The sequence below is a fragment of the Schistocerca nitens genome, chromosome 1 (assembly GCF_023898315.1).
Source record: "Schistocerca nitens isolate TAMUIC-IGC-003100 chromosome 1, iqSchNite1.1, whole genome shotgun sequence".
NCBI lineage: Eukaryota > Metazoa > Arthropoda > Insecta > Orthoptera > Acrididae > Schistocerca > Schistocerca nitens.
Genome location: NC_064614.1, coordinates 898,703,277 through 898,725,791, shown reverse-complemented (window position 1 = coordinate 898,725,791; position 22,515 = coordinate 898,703,277). Strand labels below are relative to the sequence as shown.

The window sequence follows — 22,515 nt, the reverse complement described above, 5'->3', positions numbered from 1 at the left end:
TTTCATTGTTCCAGCCTGAATTTTCCACTGTGGTCGCTTTCTTCCTATTTTTTTCTACTCTTTCACAAATTTTGGTCACTGAGATTCTTGCAAGGACTTATCCGCTGTAGATGTGGGGACAGACCACAAAAATACTGTTTTATCACTGTGAAAGTGTCTCAGTCTGTTCTAGTACACACCAGGTATTTGAGTAAAATGTTTCACTCCCAGTCATCTGGCTTGTTCCTCATCCCATGGGATAATCAGGTTGGGGAAAGCAGAAGGATTGCAACTGTGCGAATTAAATTATCTAGATTTGTCAGTTGAGACAGCCAAATCAGAATGGCCAATGTATTGGTTCAATTTGATACATGTCACATGTGAAATGTCTGCCCTGATGCTAGCTACAGAAGGATTGCAACTGTGTGAATTAAATTATCTAGATTTGTCAGTTGAGACAGCCGAATCAGAATGGCCTATGTATTGGTTCAATCTGATACATGTTACATGTGAAATGGTCTGCCCTGATGCTAGCTACTCCAATCAAGGATTCTCTCCATCAGCGCTAACCTGCCACAACAAAGGTTATCTGGCACAATGGCTGTCGCTGGGAGTTCTGAAGTCCCAGGAAAACTGCCATCTACTCCTTGGCTTGTATTGACAATTAACAGCTCAGAGATCACGAAGTTGCTTGAGTATTCTACTGGAAGGGGATGTAATAACCCAAATATGTTGGATTGGCTACCACAATGGTTCTTAAGTGTGTATATGGGTCTATACAGTTATTGTGAACAGAAGATCGTCGACACCATTGGCAGTAGGCAATATTTAATGAATTCTTCCCCAGTTGGGCCACAAAATGGAGATCACACTCATAAGGGGACCAAAATTACTTCAACCAAAGAGTGATGTAAGGGACATAAATCAAGATGTCAATGAAAGAAAGCTGGACATAAGGATATAGCTGGGTCCACATCAAATGCTGTCACACGAGAAGGAAACAGAACTAAGTATAGTCAGAGAGTGGAGAATGCACTACAAGAAAGGACGTAGGTGCTGCAACAGCTTGACACCCCCTGCTCGTCATACACATACTCACAAAAGAGTTGTGTGGGCCCCCTGAGGAGACAAGATGATTTAAACCAAAAATAAACAAATGACAAACAATGAAAGGGTTATTCACAGATGATGAAAGATTGAAAAGGTCACAACACATGAAAGATACTGGACAATTCAGAAGAAACAAACATGCACTTATCACAGAAGACGACTAGCAAATGATTGACTGAAGTTGTCACAGGGCACCATGAGATGAAATTAATAATAGATTCACGAAAACAGATGCTTGGAAAGATGTGCATCAGAGATCAGGGTTCCCCACAAAAGCAAAATCACTGCACTAACCCAGCTATCTGTGGCTCATGAAATATACGTGTGATAGAAGTTTTAGGTCTGTAGATTTAATTATAGGCGTTTTTGAAGTCTACAGTAGTTATGACTTCTTGTTTGTGTCTTCTTTTGCTGACATCCCAATTACTAATTTTAAAGTAATTATTTGTTCTAGGAGTGTGTCTGCAAGGCCTATATTCTCCTTTGTAGTCTCCAAATTTCTCTTCAAGTTGATCTTTACAAAGATTGTACAGAATTTCGGATAAGACTTTATATGTGCAATCCAAGAAAGAAATCTCTTTGTAGTTACCCACATTTGTAATGGATTAATTATAGCTGGGCATGCAAGCAACAGTTTGTACCAAAACCTAAACTGTATGGCTGAGTGCTCATTTGTTGCCCCCTCACACTGATCTATCATTGTGAGTGGTACAAGAGGGTTTGGAGGTAGTGTTATTGCAGTGCTTGGAGTGCAGTTTAGTAAGGGGTATTGACATTTATGTAACCAATAAATGACATGTGGATTTGTCTACACCTGAATGATCTGAACTAGAGCCTAGTTGCAGGGTTAATCGGCAGCCATATCCAGTCTGACCAAAATAGAATACATTTCTAGTTATATGTGAAACTGTTAATACCACTTCCAAATACTGCAGGCTTGGTTAAACATGTGGATCTGAAAGAACACTCAGTTAATACCCTGGCACATACACCTACATACGTACTCTACAAGCAATCATACGGTGCATGGCGGAGAGTACTTTGTACTAATACTAGTCATTCTTTTGCCTATTTCACTCACAAACTTAGCAAGGGAAATTACTGGTTACATGCCTCCATATGAGCCGTAATTTCTCTTCTCTAGTATTTTCAGTCCCTACATGAGATGGTCAATAACGTTTCACGAAAAGAATCTCATCCTCCCTCTATGGATTCCCATGTGAGTTCACGGAAATTTTCACAATACTCTCATGTCGGTCAAACCTTCGGGTAACAAATATAGCACCACGGCTCTGAACTGCTTCAACTTCTCCCTTTAATCTGACCTGATGCTTACCTCAAACACTTCAGCAGTACTCAAGAATGAATTGCATAAGTGTTCTATGTGTGGTCTCCTTTATAGATGACCTAAACTTTTTTAGAATTCCCCAATAAACCAAAGTCAGTCATTCGTCTTACCTACAACCTACATCATATGCTTGTGCCATTTCATACAGCTATGCAACATTTCACCTAGATATTTAATCAGTTTGACTGTGTCAAGCGGCACACCACTAATATTGCATTCGAACATTACAAGACTGTTCTCGCTACTCATCTGGATTAGGTTAGATTTTTCTGCACGAGAGCAAAATGTCATTCATCACACCAAAGAGGAATTACGATTCAGTCATTCTGTATCCTCCTCCAGCCACTCAGCAATGACACTTTCCCATACATTATGGCATCTGCTCGCCCTATCCATCAGATTGTTTATTTATACACAGAACGAGAGTGGTCCTAATACACTTCCGATATCAACACAGGAAAATGAAAGACCATATGACATATGAGGGTTGCTCAGAAAGTATTTTTTCTGAGCTGAAAAAAAAAAATGATACAAATGCGAAATATTACGTATGTATTATCTGAAGTCTCTCGAGCGAGCATGCCAAGATTCCCTCACTTCCGACAAATAGCATAGCTGCAGGACAGTTTAAAAATGGCGTCTGTAGGTGAAGTACATTACAAGCAATATGCTGTGATTGAATTTCTCACTGCAGAGATAGAAACTGTGGGGAATATTCATAAACACTTGTGCAAAGTCATGGAGCATTTGCTGTCGACAGAAGTACAGTTAGTTGCTGGGCACGGAGGGTGAGGTAATCAGAAGACGATTAGGCTGAGCTCCATGATTTGCAGTCGTTGGGGAGACCATCCATGGCTGTTACTACTAACATGTTGCAGTGAGCCGATGTTGTCATTCATGGGAACAGATGCATTATAACTCGACAGTTGGTGCTGCATTTGTCAATCAGCAAAGGAAGTGTGGATGCAATAATCCACACTCTTGGATATTCAAAAGTGTGTGCAAGATGGGTCCTATGGTGTATCACAAATCGCACAGAAAAAAAAATTGTCTTCATTTGTTGCCATGTTTTGAAGCTGTGGGGAAGGCCTTCTTGTCCCAAATTGTGACAGATGATGAAACCTGTGTTCACCATTTTGAGCCCAAAACAAAATGACAGAAGAAAAAATTCAAAGCAACTGCTTCCGCTGGTAATGTCATGATCACCATGTTCTGGGAATGTGAAGGTGTGATTTTCATTAATGTGATGCTAAGAGGCGGTACCATTAACTCATAAGCATATGTTAACACATTAACAAAACTCAAGATGTGCTTCCGGTGACTTCAGCGGCAACACGATAACGTTTAGTCCCACACAAGTCTGAGGACTGCTGAACATATTGCAAAACAGGGTTGGACAGTGTTACCCCATCCACTCTACAACCTCTACATTTCCACTTGTCTGGGCCATTGAAGGATGCCATTTGTGGAAGACATTTTGAGGATGAGGAGGAGGTGATTCACACAGTGATGCACTGGCTCCACCACTGTGACAAGGAATGGTACCGACAGGGCATACATGCACTGGAGGAAGGCCATTGAACGGAATGGAGATTATGTAGCAAAATAGGGTGTGTAAATAAAACACTATTCTTTTGTGTGTGTAATTCTCATTATGTTCAATAAAGAATTGTTGAAGACAAAATGCGGTGTATTACTTTCTGGGTAACCCTTGTATACACAGATCTGTTATGTTTATCAGGACATTGCTTTGAAATCCTAAAATTAATAAGAAGCAATACACATGGGCACAACAAAAAGACTTGTCACAAAGTGAGCTCTCGGCCAACTAGGCCTTTGTCAGAAATCCCCAACACACACACACACACACACACACACACACACACACATGTGCACAGGTAGACAGGCAAACACAACTCTCCCACACTCTGGCTATTGAAGCCAGACTTCTGGTCTGATCTGGCTGTAGAATCACCCCTTTTCTGTCACTTTTTTCTCTTAAAATGCAATTGTTTATGCATAACTGCACAGGTGATCTATATGGATCAAAGATTCATTACGACTGCAAGAGATTATCTCCAGTTTGTGATGACAAAACCTCTGTGGATAGAATGTGGAACTTCACATGTACTATGGGCTGACTTCCTTCCAATTTAGCAATCTTGGAGAGTAGGATCATGGCGGAACTGTAATTAGCAGCAATGTTGTAAGCTGCCACTTTGAATACATAATTAATTTGCTTAATTATGATAACATTGCATCTCATACAAATGGAGGATGTATCTTGAAATATAGCAAAGATTTCATGAATGGAAGAGGTACGTTTAACATTTTGGTTATTTTAATTCTCCCTTGTTTGTGGCTCAGAACATTATTTGGTGTGTCTTAAGGGGACCACACCATGGTTCAGGTCGTGGGGGGGGAATTCGATTTTCAATTTTCATCATATTTTGATAGATTAAGGTTTTATTTAAGTACTCTGAAAATGATTTTGCCGAAAAACTTTTTTTCAGGCATTTAAAGAGCATTTTCCTACCACGTGTGTTTATGTGCCACGCCCTCTTTTCTGTATATATTTTAGATCCTTATATCCCCTACATTGTCATTTTCCTTTTTTTTTTTTTTTAACTCCCGAGTGTGTTGGCTACCCTTGGAACGCAACGGTCGGTATTCTTTTGTTTCTGCTGTTTGTAAACAACACGCTGTTAGTTATGTTCAAGTGAGATTGTGAGTAGTTGTTATATTTATGTTTGCAGTGCTTGTTTACGTGTGTTTTGTTGTGTTTATTGAAGATGACGAAACGTAAAGGCATTTTCAAGAAACGACAATTTAGAGGAAACAAGTTTAGAAAGCTTTCTGTGCAAGAGGTTATGTCGCCTGGCAACAATGTTTCTAATTGTAATTCTTCAACAAGTGCATCATCAAAGAAGCTCTCACCATTTCAAGAGAGCGACAACGAATTTACTGTAGGTGACAAGGGGTGCAGTAACATTATTATAAATTTGAGAATATTATCAGATGTAATTTCTAAATTTGTACAATGTAGACAGTGTGCTGAGTCACAGAGTGCGAAAATTTGCGAGAGTGCCAGTGGGAGAAAAGGCCTAGCAATTGCTTTGGATTTAATCTGCACTAAGTGCTCAGCTGTGATTTCATTTATGAGTTCTTCAAAACCAGATGCAAGTGGCCCTTATGAAATCAATACTAGATTAGTTTATGCCTTACGATCCATTGACAAGGGCATGGCTGCAGGGAGAACATTTTGTTCAGTGATGAACTTACATCAACCACCAAATAAATTTGAAAAACTGACTTCAATATTAGAGAAAGCTGTATGTGAGGTCAGTGGGGAAAGCATGAAGCTGGCTGCTAGGGAAGCAGTGGAAGAAAATGATGGATGTTAGGATATTGCAGTTGCACTTGATGGAAGTTGGCAGAAAAGAGGACATAATTCTCTGAATGGAATAGGGACTGCCACGAGTGTAGACACCAGTAAAGTGTTAGATGTGGAGATAGTGTCTAAATACTGCAAATGTAAAGTCAATGAACATAAAGAACACAACTGTGTGGCTAATTTTAGAGGAACAAGTGGTGGTACAGAGGTTCATGGAGTACAACAAATATTTCATCGCTCCGTAGAAACAAGAGGCGAACGACACACCAAATATTTGGGCGATGGTGACAGTAAGGCATACAACAATGTGGTGAACTCTAAGCCATATGGAGATGCCCTTATTAGCAAAATAGAATGTGTAGGTCATGCTCAAAAACGTTTGGGAACAAGGGTGAGAAAACTAGCTGCTGATATGAGGGGGGAAAAAAAAAAAAAAAAAAAAAAAAAAAAAAAAAAAAAAAAAAAAAAATTAGAAGACAGAAAATTGTTGACTGGACAGGGTCAGTTAACTAAAAATGAAATAGAAAACTTGCAGGTATACTATGGGCAGGCAATTAGGAGAAATAAAGAAAATCTGGAGGCACTGAAGAGAGATGTTTGGGCTATATTCTTCCATAAGTCCTCTACTGATGAGAAGCCATGTCATGGATTGCGTCCATCAGGAGAAAATTCATGGTGCACATACAATAGGGCTCAGGCAACTGGAGAATCTTATTCTCGCCAGCATTCTCTTCCTGCTGCTGTTATTACAGCAATTAAACCCATTTTCAGAGACTTGGCTCATCCTGACCTTCTAAGGAAAAGTTTGCATGGGCAGACACAGAACCCAAATGAATGTTTCAACAGCATAATTTGGAACCACCTTCCTAAAACTGTATTTGTAGGCACGCATACAATGAAACTAGGAGTTCACGATGCTGTTATTACATTCAATTGTGGTAATATTGGAAAGTGTTGGTTACTGAAAAAGCTGGGAATATCCTGGGAAAATATGATCGCTGGGCTGCAACACTGTGATAAAATGAGGACAGCCGATGCAGACAGGTCTGAACGTAGTATGGCCAAGAAAGCAAGACAAACATCCACAAAGGTGAAAAAGAAGCTGGAAGACCTGCTAGAGGCCAAAGAAGGGCAGGACAGTTTTAATGAACTGTAAGTAACAAATTTCAAAAGTTTTTTCTTTTAAGTCAATTTCCCGCAAACTAAAATTTTCAGTACATATGCCCAATTATATCAGAAATTATCATAGATAAATGAATGAAATTTTCAGAGACACTGCATAACATAAAAAGCCACCTCTGGTACTGCAGTCATCAATATTCCCCCATTAGGAAGTTCACAAAAAATATTTTCTGCAGAAAAAACTTAATATTTTTTGTTAATAAATTTAAAAAAGTATTTCTTAAAAACTGTAAAATGGATAAAGTAGGTTTTAGTACAGTTGACTCTATTAGCATCATGTAACATACAATAAAAATATTAAGGTCCTGCATCAAATAGTTTTTTTCAGAAATGGGTCAAATACTTGCCTAAATTAACATGGGTTAGATAGGCAGAGTGTGGTCCCCTTAACTCATATGGAACTTTGTATCATGAGAAATCAGTAAAGCCTAAACCGTGGTCCTTCGAGCAAAAGAAATTTCATTCCAGATGCCGACTTTGACACTGAGAGGCAGTCAGAGTTATGATTATGAACTGTAACTGTCTAGTAATTTTGTTTTATAGACTTGAGTATTCAAAATAGGAACTCAATTTACACCTGCGAGTGTGGGAGATATTTGTGTTAAAATATTGGAGAAACAACTTCTAACGCCCAAAAGTTTCCATTCAAGTAACTAGATATTGTTCAGTGATAATAATAAATTAACTTCTGTTAAATAGGGAGACAAATTAAATATAGTTGTAGAGCCAGCAACAGAGGGACTGATTACTTATACAAAAAACAGTGTTAAGTTTCCAGCTTTACAGAATAGTGAATCCTGTACTGAACAGGCCTTTGAAAACTATGCCACAACGGAGGAAATTGATATTCATATACCAGGTAAGTCTAACGATTTACAGGTCACTACTACGAAATATCTCGTCCCATCAAGCACTTATGTTGATTCTTTATTAGACTTAAAGACTGAGTTTGTCTGATAGTGCTGACAGAGGACACCAAAGTTGTTGCCATTCAATTTTTAGTTATTTCCCACAACACAGTTCCGAAAGAGGATTGAAGGTCACTGGTTAAGATTCACTGACAACTTCTTCTTACACGCTATCTTTGTTTTGGTTGTAAAAACACTAATCAATAGTTTATTTGACCATGGTGGTCAAATGTTGACCATAAAACATTCTCAGCAATTAGGATCAGGTCACAAAACAAAAAAGTGCAACAGAAACATAACCAATGATTCAGTCAAAATGTTTCGAGAAAAATTATGAGATCAGCACTGGGAAGAAATTGACAGTGCAGTTGTTACTGAAAAAATTTCATTATCGCAGTAAGATAACCTATAACTAAAACAAGAGACATGCTGTAATGAAAACTCTGTGAGTATTGTATGCCATCTAGTTTGCAATGTTGTTGTTGTTGTTGTTGTTGTTGTGGTCTTCAGTCCTGAGACTGGTTTGATGCAGCTCTCCATGCTACTCTATCCTGTGCAAGCTTCTTCATCTCCCAGTACCTACTGCAACCTACATCCTTCTGAATCTGCTTAGTGTATTCATCTCTTGGTCTCCCCCTACGATTTTTACCCTCCACGCTGCCCTCCAATACTAAATTGGTGATCCCTTGATGCCTCAGAACATGTCCTACCAACCGATCCCTTCTTCTGGTCAAGTTATGCCACAAACTCCTCTTCTCCCCAATCCTATTCAGTACCTCCTCATTAGTTATGTGATCTACCCATGTAATCTTCAGCATTCTTCTGTAGCACCACATTTCGAAAGCTTCTATTCTCTTCTTGTCCAAACTATTTACCGTCCATGTTTCACTTCCATACATGGCTACACTCCATACAAATACTTTCAGAAATGACTTCCTGACACTTAAATCTATACTCGATGTTAACAAATTTCTCTTCTTCAGAAACGCTTTCCTTGCCATTGCCAGTCTACATTTTATATCCTCTCTACTTCGACCATCATCAGTTATTTTGCTCCCCAAATAACAAAACTCCTTTACTACTTTAAGTGTCTCATTTCCTAATCTAATACCCTCAACATCACCCGACTTAATTTGTCTACATTCCATTATCCTCGTTTTGCTTTTGTTGATGTTTATCTTATATCCTCCCTTCAAGACACCATCCATTCCGTTCAACTGCTCTTCCAAGTCCTTTGCTGTCTCTGACAGAATTACAATGTCATCGGCGAACCTCAAAGTTTTTATTTCTTCTCCATTGATTTTAATACCTACTCCAAATTTTTCTTTTGTTTCCTTTACTGCTTGCTCAATATACAGATTGAATACCACCGGGGAGAGGCTACAACCCTGTCTTACTCCCTTCCCAACCACTGCTTACCTTTCATGTCCCTCGACTCTTATAACTGCCATCTGGTTTCTGTACAAATTGTAAATAGCCTTTCGCTCCCTGTATTTTACCCCTGCCACCTTTAGAATTTGAAAGAGAGTATTCCAGTCAACATTGTTAAAAGCTTTCTCTAAGTTCACAAATGCTAGAAACATAGGTTTGCCTTTCCTTAATCTTTCTTCTAAGATAAGTCGTAAGGTCAGTATTGCCTCACGTGTTCCAGTATTTCTACGGAATCCAAACTGATCTTCCCCGAGGTCGGCTTCTACTAGTTTTTCCATTCGTCTGTAAAGAATTCGTGTTAGTATTTTGCAGCTGTGGCTTATTAAACTGATTGTTCAGTAATTCTCACATCTGTCAACACCTGCTTTCTTTGGGATTGGAATTATTATATTCTTCTTGAAGTCTGAGGGTATTTCGCCTGTTTCATACATCTTGCTCACCAGATGGTAGAGTTTTGTCAGGACTGGCTCTCCCAAGGCCGTCAGTAGTTCCAATGGAATGTTGTCTACTCCGGGGGCCTTGTTTCGACTCAGGTCTTTCAGTGCTCTGTCAAACTCTTCACGCAGTATCGTATCTCCCATCTCATCTTCATCTACATCCTCTTCCATTTCCATAATATTGTCCTCAAGTACATCGCCCTTGTATAGACCCTCTATATACTCCTTCCACCTTTCTGCTTTCCCTTCTTTGCTTACAACTGGGTTTCCATCTGAACTCTTGATGTTCATACAAGTGGTTCTCTTCTCTCCAAAGGTCTCTTTAATTTTCCTGTAGGCAGTATCTATCTTACCCAAGGTGAGATAAGCCTCTACATCCTTACATTTGTCCTCTAGCCATCCCTGCTTAGCCATTTTGCATTTCCTGTCGATCTCATTTTTGAGACATTTGTATTCCTTTTTGGCTGCTTCATTTACTGCATTTTTATATTTTCTCCTTTCCTCAATTAAATTCAATATTTCTTCTGTTACCCAAGGATTTCAACTAGACCTCGTCTTTTTACCTACTTGATCCTCTGCTGCCTTCACTACTTCATCCCTCAAAGCTACCCATTCTTCTTCTACTGTATTTCTTTCTCCCATTCCTGTCAATTGTTCCCTTATGCTCTCCCTGAAACACTGTACAACCTCTGGTTCTTTCAGTTTATCCAGGTCCCACCTCCTTAAATTCCCACCTTTTTGCAGTTTCTTCAGTTTTAATCTACAGGTCATAACCAATAGATAGTGGTCAGAGTCCACATCTGCCCCTGGAAATGTCTTACAATTTAAAACCTGGTTCCTAAATCTCTGTCTTGCCATTATATAATCTATCTGAAATCTGTCAGTAGCTCCAGGCTTCTTCCATGTATACAGCCTTCTTTTATGATTCTTGAACCAAGTGTTAGCTATGATTAAGTTGTGCTCTGTGCAAAATTCTACCAAGCGGCTTCCTCTTTCATTTCTTAGCCCCAATCCATATTCACCTACTACGTTTCCTTCTCTCCCTTTTCCTACACTCGAATTCCAGTCACCCACGACTATTAAATTTTCGTCTCCCTCCCTATCTGATTAATTTCTTTTATTTCCTCATACATTTCTTCAATTTCTTCGTCATCTGCAGAGCTAGTTGGCATATAAACTTGTACTACTGTAGTAGGTGTGGGCTTCGTATCTATCTTGGCCACAATAATGCGTTCACTATGCTGTTTGTAGTAGCTTACCCGCATTCCTATTTTCCTATTCATTATTAAACCTACTCCTGCATTACCCCTATTTGACTTTGTGTTTATAACCCTGTAGTCACCTGACCAGAAGTCTTGTTCCTCCTGCCACCGAACTTCACTAATGCCCACTATATCTAACTTTAACCTATCCATTTCCCTTTTTAAATTTTCTAACCTACCTGCCCGATTAAGGGACCTGACATTCCACGCTCCGATCCGTAGAATGCCAGTTTTCTTTCTCCTGACAACGACATCCTCTTGAGTAGTCCCCGCCCGAAGATCCGAATGGGGGACTATTTTACCTCCGGAATATTTTACCCAAGAGGACGCCGTCATCATTTAATCATACAGTAAAGCTGCATGCCCTCGGGAAAAATTACGGCCGTAGTTTCCCCTTGCTTTCAGCCGTTCGCAGTACCAGCACAGCAAGGCCGTTTTGGTTATTGTTACAAGGCCAGATCAGTCCATCATCCAGACTGTTGCCCTTGCAACTACTGAAAAGGCTGCTGCCCCTCTTCAGGAACCACACGTTTGTCTGGCCTCTCAACAGATACCCCTCCGTTGTGGTTGTACCTATGGTCCGGCTATCTGTATCGCTGAGGCCCGCAAGCCGCCCCACCAACGGCAAGGTCCATGGTTCATGGGGGGGTAGTTTGCAATAAAAAATTCAAAAAACAAGTATTGCACAAAAACAATAAAATATCCAAAAAATAAAGCAAAAACAACATGGAGTATAGTCATATAAGAAAAAAATGAACACACTGAATTAAATGAAACTGAGTTCACAGTTAACAGCTGTGGTAGAAATGATGACACTTGAACCTTTCTTTCCTCTGAGCTGAGCTACATACCAGCCACAAGCAGTAGCTTAAACATCAATAATTTATATGGAATAGTATTAATATAATTAACATGCTTTAATACACAATGTATTTTAAAATTTGTGATTTATTTAACTCAATAAAATTCAGTTTCAATGCCAGATTAAAAATGCAGAATCCCCTGAGAGTTTATGAAATTCTGTGAGATTTCCCTGATTTTTACAGGTAAAATGTAATTCCCTAAGAATTCCAGGTTTTCTAGAAGAACCCCACCCTGACAACTGGCAGCCATTACATAAAAAAATAAGTCCCTAAGTAAATAATAAAAATCATTATCTTAATAAAAAATGTTAAATCTGGCTATGGCAGCATCTCTAGCAAAATATTACAGCTAACTTGATAACACCACCTTCGAGCAGTCTAAATAATTGGTAATGAACTCATTGGTTAGTGCCAGACAAGATTTAAATCCAGCTGTTGTAAATCCTATCTTTCACTGTGAGATAAAAGAATCACTTCTGATCATACATTTATTTCACTCCTCTAAATCTTTTTAAAGATAGTTTTAAAAGCTAGCACAAAAACTTTATTTATCCTTTTTCTGAAATGTGTAACAGATGACTTGTTATTTAAATGGCTTCCATCATTCTGCTTCCTTTTATAAATATTTACTGAATTTCAACTTTGACAATTGTTGTAGACAAGCATTTTCAGTAAACACTTTCCTTAGCAAGAAGCTTCCAAATTTCTTTCAGCTGGCAGATGATAGTCACTCATGTCTATTGGAAGTCCATAAAAAACATTGCCACAGAGGCAGTAAAAAGAGGAAACTCTTGATAGAACAGAGAAACACAACAAATGTGACATAACAGTACAAACTTTGAGTTTGGTGTGCCAGTAACAGTCCATGTGAACAGAGATGTTTTGTATTATGGTTGCAACTGTGTTGAAAATATCTGTCAGACATTATTCAAGTAGTATGAAAGCAAGGCAATGTAGCAAACACATATGGAAGATCTTATGTGTAGCTAGGTCAGGTTTAATTTCATGGTTGTTGAGAAGATTGCAAGTAGAGTTAACATTCAGATGTGGTACAGGAAGGTCAAAAGTAGTACAGGAAGGTCAGTCACACACTTTACAGCTCACCCCAAGATCATTATATTACCAAAAGTAGCATTAGTCCTGGGTAGTGAGCAGCCTATTACTTAAATTTAAATCTGAATGAACTAGCATGGGATTCCTAGACCATAGGAATAAAACTCTTAAGGCTTCCACTACCGATCACTACAAACTTCAGGAAGCTGCCTGATTAGCAATGGTCCACTATTAAAAGCAGTATTGAACAACATTATCAACAGACTGACAAGCAGCTGTTCATACTGTACTATTATGTGAAGACATCACACACTCCGTGCACCACAATGCACAATCACTGCAAAAATACAATGAGCTGACAAAACTCATGGGATAGCAATATGCATATATACAGATGTCGGTAGTATGGCGTACACAAGGTATAAAAGAGCACGGCATTGTCGGGGCTGTTAATTTGTACTCATGTGTCATAGCAGAAATCAACGTGGGACTTATGATGAATGTGTGCATTAGGACAGTGCAGCAAAATTTGGCATTAATGGGCTAAGGCAGTAGATAACCGATGTGGTTTACTAACAGCATATCACTTGCAGAGCCACTCCTGCGCTCGTGACCATACCGGTTGTACACCAGATGACTGGAAAACTGTGGCCTGGTCAGAAGAGTCCCAATTTCAGTTGGTAAGAGCTGATGGTAGGGTTAGAATGTGGTGCAGATGCCACGAAGCTATGGACCCAAGTTGTCAACAAGGCATTGTGCAAGCTGGAAGTGGTTCCATCATAGTAAAGGCGTTAGTTTACATGGAATGGACTGGGTGCTCTGGTACAACTGAACCACTCACTGCCTGAAAATGGTTATGCTCAGTACTCGGAGACTAATTGCAGCCATTCATGGACTTCATATTCCCAAGCAATGATGTCATGTCACCGGGCCAAAATTGTTCACAATTGATTTGAAGAACATCTGGATAATTCGAGCGAATGATCTGTCCACCCAAATCGGCCAACATGAATACCATCATACATTTATCAGATATAATTGAGAGGTCAATTTGTGCACAAAATTCTGCTTTGGCAACCAGGAGGTATCCCACGACTTTTCTCACCTCAGTGTAGTACACTTACATTGATCAGCCAGAACATTATGACCAGCTACCTAATACTTGGTACATACACCTTAGGCATGGATAAAAGTGGTGACACATCATGGCATGGACGCAATGAGGTCATGGTAGGTTGTTGGTGGGAGTTGGCAAAACACACACACACACACACACACACACACACACACACACACACACACACACACACACGTCACCTAATTCCCGTAAATTCCAGGGAGGGGTGACAATGAGCTTTGACGCCACGTTCGATCTCATCCCAAATGTGTTTGTTTGGGTTCAACTCTGCCAGTCCATCACACTCTGGGCCTTGTCACAAGGACATTAGCTTGGTGATAAATGCCACTATCGTCGGGAAACATGATTGTCAAGAAGGGGAATACGCTATCTGCAACCAGTGTATGATACTCCTTGGTGATGATGGTGCCTTACATGTGCTCCACTGGACCTACGGATGCCCACATGAATGTTCTCCATAGCACAATGGAGCCGCCACCAGCTTGTCTCCATCATGCTGTACAGGTGTCAACGAGACGTTCCCCATGAAGATGATGGATTTGTGCCATCCCATTGACATTATGAAGCAGGTACTGAGATTCATCAGATCACACAATGCTCTGCCACTGCATCAACGTCCAGTGGCAATGGTCACATGCCCATATCAGTCATAGCTGCCAATATCATGGTCAGACTCAGATAGATTGCGCACCTTCCCCATTCTACACATAATGTAGTATCGCCCTTTTTCTGTCATTTTTTCTCTTGCAGGACAAATGTTTAAGCATAACTGCACAAGTGATTTATATGGCTCAAAGACTCAGTACGACTGCAATAGAGAAAGAGATTATCTTTGGCTCGTGATATCAAAACTCTGTGGACTGAATGTGGAACTTCTGATTTAGAATTGCAGAGGGTAGGATTGCAGCAGAACTGTAACTGGTGGCATTGTTGTAAGTTGCCATTTTGAATACGGTATGAAATTTCATTAATTGTGATAACATTTTATCTCATACAAGAGGATGATGTCTCCTGAAATGTAGCTGTGTTGTTGTTGTGATCTTCAGTCCTGAGACTGGTTTGATGCAGCTCCCCATGCTACTCTATCCTGTGCAAGCTTCTTCATCTCCCAGTACCTACTGCAACCTACATCCTTCTGAATCTGCTTAGTGTATTCATCTCTTGGTCTCCCTCTACGATTTTTACCCTCCATGCTGCCCTCCAATACTAAATTGGTGATCCCTTGATGCCTCAGAACATGTCCTACCAACCGATCCCTTCTTCTGGTCAAGTTGTGCCACAAACTTCTCTTCTCCCCAATCCTATTCAATACCTCCTCATTAGTTATGTGATCTACCCATCTAATCTTCAGCATTCTTCTGTAGCACCACATTTCGAAAGCTTCTATTCTCTTCTTGTCCAAGCTATTTATCGTCCATGTTTCACTTCCATACATGGCTACACTCCATACAAATACTTTCAGAAATGACTTCCTGACACTTAAATCTATACTCGATGTTAACAAATTTCTCTTCTTCAGAAACGCTTTCCTTGCCATTGCCAGTCTACATTTTATATCCTCTCTACTTCGACCATCATCAGTTATTTTGCTCCCCAAATAGCAAAACTCCTTTATTACTTTCAGTGTCTCATTTCCTAATCTAATTCCCTCAGCATCACTCAACTTAATTCGACTACATTCCATTATCCTCGTTTTGCTTTTGTTGATGTTCATCTTATACCCTCCTTCCAAGACACTATCCATTCCGTTCAACTGCTCTTCCAAGTCCTTTGCTGTCTCTGACAGATTACAATGTCATCGGCGAACCTCAAAGTTTTTATTTCTTCTCCATGGATTTTAATACCTATTTCAAATTTTTCTTTTGTTTCCTCCACTGCTTGCTCAATATACAGATTGAATAACATCGGGGAGAGACTACAACCCTGTCTCACTCCCTTCCCAATCACTGCTTCCCTTTCATGTCCCTTGACTCTTATAACTGCCATCTGGTTTCTGTACAAATTGTAAATAGCCTTTCCCTCCCTGTATTTTACCCCTGCCACCTTTAGAATTTGAAAGAGAGTATTCCAGTCAACATTGTCAAAAGCTTTCTCTAAGTCTACAAATGCTAGAAACGTAGGTTTGCCTTTCCTTAGTCTTTCTTCTAAGATAAGTCGTAAGGTCAGTATTGCCTCACGTGTTCCAACATTTCTACGGAATCCAAACTGATCTTCCCAGAGGTCGGCTTCTACCAGTTTTCCCATTCGTCTGTAAAGAATTTGCGTTAGTATTTTGCAGCTGTGACTTATTAAACTGATAGTTCTGTAATTTTCACATCTGTCAACACCAGCTTTCTTTGGGATTGGAATTATTATATTCTTCCTGTAGTTTGAGGGTATTTCGCCTGTTTTGTACATCTTGCTCACCATGATTATGAACTGTAACTGTAGCTATGAAGATCATTTATGGAAATATATAATTCATGAATGGGCAATGGCGCATTTAACTTTTGGTTATTTTAATTTATCCCTTGACTGTTGCTTGGATCATTATTTGGTGTGTCATTGCTTGTAGGGAACTTTGTATCTTGAGAAATCAGTAAAGCCTGCACCACGATCGCTTATGCTCTATTTTGAGAGATTAATTCTTGGACTTTTATCAAAATTAATACACAACTTTGACACTGATTCCTAAGATGCAGAGTGAGTATGTCATAGCACCCAAGATGGCTTCCCCATGGCGTTGACTGTAGCTCTTGACAATCTTAAGAATTTTCTGAGACAACGATAGCTGGAATTCTGGCAGAGCCACAGAAATTTTATTCCAGGTGCTGACATCAAGAGACAGGCAGAGTATGATTATGAACTGTAACTGTCTAACCATTTTGTTTTATAGACTTGAGAATTCAAAATAGGAAGTAAATTCAAACATGAGAGTGTGGGAGATATTTGTGTTAAAACATTGGGGAAGCGACTTCTCTTTCCCAAAAGTTCCCATTCAATTACCTACATTTTTCAGTCATAGTAATTTCACATCAATTTAATGGGAAAAGAAGTTAAATTGGTGATTGTTTAGGCCATGACTCTGTGTCTAATATTTGCGTGTATCTGTTTCATGACACACTGGAACAGGTACTGCCGCTACAACATTGGGTTCAAACTACGAAAGACCAGAGACTCAATGGAAGACAACATATTCAGGCAGGACCTCTGATCAATTATCTTTCTGCATCTTTTATGCCACCAACTTGGTTCTTGTAGTGAGTAGAAGTGGCCTGGACTCCGTTGCTGTTCTATGTAAGGGATAGTTTTCCATTTTTGCTACCATTCTGTACACAAGCTTCTGTAGCGACAGTCTGTGAAGTGCTACGAGATTTTACTTGTGTGTGGAATAGTTACAATTTATTTCATGTGTTGATCAGAACTGTCAAGTTTATGGAACTGCAGTGCAGGATCTAGCTAGATCCTCAGCACCTGTGATTGGTGCCCTCACCAACTACGCAAAAGCTTAGTTTGCTGTCTGATAATATGTCTCATATTGTGCAGGTGTAGTCAACCATGGCACAAGCACAGTCAAATATGGCACAATCGCTTTCAACTATGGCACGTGCACAGTCTGAAATCCAGACACAGGTTGCCTTAACTTCGTTGATCGTGCAAAATCAAAACGAAATGCAAGAGATGATAGCTGATCTTGTCAGAAAGCGTGATGTAATGTCAAATGAGTTACAAGAATTGTGACAGGCTCATGAGAAATTTCTGATAGAGATTGAAAAGACATGTGATGCTGCTAATGAAATTGTGGATCAACAGAATCAAGTAGAAGAAACAGTTTCTAGCCTAAGCAAAACAGTGCAAAATATTTCCTCAGGACAGGAAGGTAAAATCGAAGAAAATTTTGAGGTACATAAGCATTACTTTTCGGAGTAGATCAACTGGGGAAAAGGCAAAGGAACAGCATCTGAATCAGGCGATAATAGATGGTGTAAAAGGTGCTATCTCATCCTTATCCTCAGACGAATTGCCAGAAGAGAATTTCTTTAAGAAAAGATCAGAAGAGGTTAAGACTCAGGTAGGCTCCAATTTTGTGAAATAGAAGGAGCAAGTCAAGGAATCTATTAAGATGACCAAAGGAAAGCTACAAGAGTTTTGAGGGCTGATGAACAGTGGTAGCAAGGTATATCAAGCTCCACAACAACAAACTTCGTGTGACAAATCAAGTTACAGAAATCAAAATGTTCATTTGTCATACTACAGTCCCCCATTCAGTCCACAAGAAGCCACTATGGGCCATTACATGTTTCTACACCTAACATCGAAGAGAAAATGCTCCAATATCAACAATTTCAGATATTTAATCCCGATAAGAGGACTGTAAACCCTGTACAGTTCGTGCGACGGTTCGAGGGAGCTTTACCTTGAAACTGAACTGATGCAGAGAAGATAAGCTATGTATTGGGATATATTCAAGGAGAAAGTGCACAGTGGGCAACCAATGCATGCGAATCTTGTCGGATTTATGATGAATTTGAACAGGTGTTCTTAGCAAAATAATAGTCACATGGAATTCAACAAAGGTTGCACCAAGAAGTATTTTACCCTCATGCTCATTCAAGCAAGTGACGTTAAGAAACTACTTAGAAAAATATCTTAATAAATGTCGCTACTGGGATGATCCATTACCACAACAGGATCTATTGAAAATATTAAAAGCTAGATTACCAGTTAGTGTCAGAAATCAGCTATTTATCACTTATAAACTCACATGGGAAGTATTTTATTATATTGTTTTAAAATATATGTTAAAATTTTCACGTGCGTTACTTCAAGATCTAAGTGGTAATTTTTTTTATATAGAGGGCTGTGGATTGCTGTGTTAGAAAGGTTAAATAACGTGTTTGTATTGGTAGCACAGTCAAAATCAGTATCTTATTGTTTCATAGTATAAACACGCATTGTATGTCAAAGTGCTAATGTTTTTGATGAATAGATTGGTAATCTCTCAAAAAGTAAAGTATGAAGCCAAAATGAAGTGTTTTTAAGAAACGTGGGTTTCAGGGTAATAGATTTACGAATAAATGGAAACACTGTGTTCAACATGTGGCGTGTGAAGGTAGAGACAATGAAATACAGGCAAACTTGTCAGTATCTAGAAAAACACCTATTAGTGCTTTGAAGATTAAAATAAAACGTTGTGATACACAGTTTCCTCAAAACTAAAGTGATGTAAATGGTTGGTCAGGTTATATTCTGATAAATTTACACATCCTAACAAGGGTGTTAAGTGAATGTGTGTGTTGTAAAATATGTGGAGGGCCAGTTAGTTTACATGAAGACAGTGAGGTATCAAATGGACTAGCCATGAAACTTATCATTAATTGTGCCAGTTGTAAATATACTAATTCGTTTTGGAATTTTGATGAGAGTAAAGATAACTATTTTGAAGTAAATGTTAGGTGGTTTTACGGATTGAGAGCTACTTGCAAAGGACACACTGCAGCAGAAACAATGTGTGCCATGATGAATATGTCATGCCAATCTTGTAAAATTGACAAGTACGCAGGATTTATTGGAGCTGCTGTGGAATCTGTTGCATGTGAGTCAATGAAGGGTGCTGCAAACGAAGCTGTTGAAATAAATGATGGTACGACCAACATACCAGTAGCTTTTGATGGCACTTGGCAGAAGTGCGAATACAGTTCTAGAATTCTGTTTCTATGGTGGCGAGTGTGTATGCTGGAAAGGTAACAGATTTCCAGATTTTAACCAAAAATTGTTATAAGTGTAAATCAGGGAATGAAGAAGGGCACATCTGTGACAGAAATTATGAAGGAACAAGTAGTGGCCTCTGCAGCTATTGAAATTTTTAATCGACCTGTGTACAAAAGTTAAGTGTGTTACATTAAGTTCTTAGACGATGGAGACACAATCATAAACAGTGTAGTAGCCACTCAGCCTTACGGTGAGAAGATTATCACAAAACTGGAATGTGTTGGTCATGTCCAGAAGAGGATGGGACCAGGTTGAGGAAGTTGAAACAAAGTTTGAGACACAAGAAACTTTCTGATGGTGAAACCATACGAGGCAGGCTGACAGAAGAAACGATTGATGAACTACAACAGTATTATGGGATGGCCATTAGAAATAATACTGACAATTTTTTGAAAATGAAGCAGGCAGTATGGGCTACGTTACCTTCTTCCACAGACTGTCAACTGATGAAAAACCAGTACACCACCTTTGCCTTCCTGGACCTGATTCATGGTGCAATTACTACAATGCACAGTACTCATATAGTTCATACAGCCATAAACATTCCATCCCTGCAACAGTTGTGGATATCATAAAACCTATTTACAGAGACCTGGCAAATCCTGAACTACTGAAGAAGTGTCTGAAAAAATCCCAATGAGTCATTCAATTACCTTATACGGACTCGCTTACCAAAAAATGTTTTATTGGAACGAAGACACTAAAGTGGGAGGGGGGGGGGGGGGGGAGGGGGGTCAGTGATGCTGTTACTGCTTTTAATGATGGCAACATTGGTAGGGTGAAAGTGCTACAGCATACGGGAATCAATCCTGGACCAACCTGCATCAGAGAACTTGAATGGATGGACAAGGTTCCCATTGATAAAGAAGAGTATGCAGCACAGTTGGCCACTAAGGAGTCCAGAAAGAAGAAAAGACTTGGAAAAAGATCAAGAGGATGATATACAGTATGGTGCAGGGTGCTTCGGAGTGACTAAAAATAAAAAAATAAGCACATATTAATTGAGTTACACTCTTTTGAAACTTTAGAAGCCATTCCCGAAAATTCACATTTTCTGTTGCATTTTTCCCTAAATCTCAGAAACCACTTTGAGTAGAGTATTCAAATTTTCAGGAAGTAATAACATACATATCCTGAGTCTACTGAACCAAAATAAGATTATAATGTTATGTATAATTAAAATTATTTAGAATAATGTAAAAAATGGTACACAAAATTTTAACCGTGTAATAAAAAAATTGTATTTCCGAAAGAAGTGGCTGAAATGCAATTATTGTAGTTCAGTAGAACCAGAACATACAGTTTTAATGTCCTGTAAAAGTTTCATGTAAATGTTACATTTGTTCCTGAAATACAGGGAAGCCAAGTCACTAAATTTAACATTGTCAGGATAAGGTGTTCCAGCTGCCCTTTATGTGTCAGACAAAAATTTGGAGGAATTTTTGTTTGTTAGATTCAACTGACTTCACTGTTGGAAGAACAACAGTGGAAATGGAAATGGTAGGGGCTTCCAACTGGACAGAAAGAAAGGCTAACGGAAGTACAATCCAGTCCAACCTAATGACCAACATCTGTCTACTAGTCAGTTTTGGAACAATAACTTTCTGCAACAGCAACAATAGAATGAGCTGCAGTCTCTATGCTGGGAAATTGGCATATGTAGACACCAATAATTACAGAGGTAACAGACGACGCAAAAAGTGGCAGACGCGCATCCAACAGACTAATTGTGACCACCTCGAGTCCCAGAGACGCGGTCAGGGATTCGAATAACGGTCATGACCAGCAACTGCAGATGCTACGGTACAACGATGGAACAGAATTATCACACGAATTGTGTGAGGATCAGTATGACAACGTTTGTCCTTTTGTGCAAGTGTCAGAAATCCTTGCCACAATCAAAGGAATTCCAGTCACTGTAACATTAGCCGTGGCAGCTTCAGCTAATGTTATAATAAGCGCCTTGTTCCAAAAGCTATTGTGAAAAGCAAAAGTACCAATTTTGCCAGTGATAACTGCAGAAATATAGGAGCCTTAAGCACAAGATCCACAAGAGTCAGGATGCAGACACAACTGAAGTTGAAATTGGGAAATGCAGCAATTACATGCACAATCCTGGTTGTTGAAAAATTGATCTTTGATTATATCCTGGGCATTAGTATCACACAAGATATGGATGGAAGTATCAACTTCTCAGTGGGGAAAGCAAAATTTTGTATTGCTGGTGCTTTAGTGGAAATTGACTTAATACGGAAGGAAGGAGTACATGAGCAGTACTACCATGTGGCCCATATAAGCTTGATCATCACAAATAATAAAGACCGAAAAATGTTTTCCCTGAACACAATGAAAGTATCTACTTATTCAGATCAAGTACTCAAGAAATTAAAGGAACCTTTGCACTTCACTAATTCACAAAAGCACCATTATCAAGCCTCCTATTACCTCATATGGTTGTTTTTGAAGACAAACCTGGCGTCATCAAAGCATGGTGTGTGTCATCTTTATGTTATGCCACATAGTACATACAGTCATAGCTTTTATCCAGTTCTCTGGTGTCTTAAGAAACAAGAGGAAATTATGAAAACTTGTTCATGCCTCAACCAAATTCACTCCTGCTGAGTTGATGTTTAGAAGAAAGGAAAGAAATGAATGCGTA

The 22,515-nt window shown here is 39.2% G+C and overlaps 1 protein-coding gene across 1 annotated transcript in view; it reads right to left on the bottom strand.

Moving 5' to 3' along the window:
- Window positions 1-22,515, bottom strand: part of LOC126192160 (sphingomyelin phosphodiesterase 4) — a 211,558-nt gene that overhangs the window by 10,856 nt on the left and 178,187 nt on the right. The gene's annotated exons all lie outside the window — the stretch shown is intronic.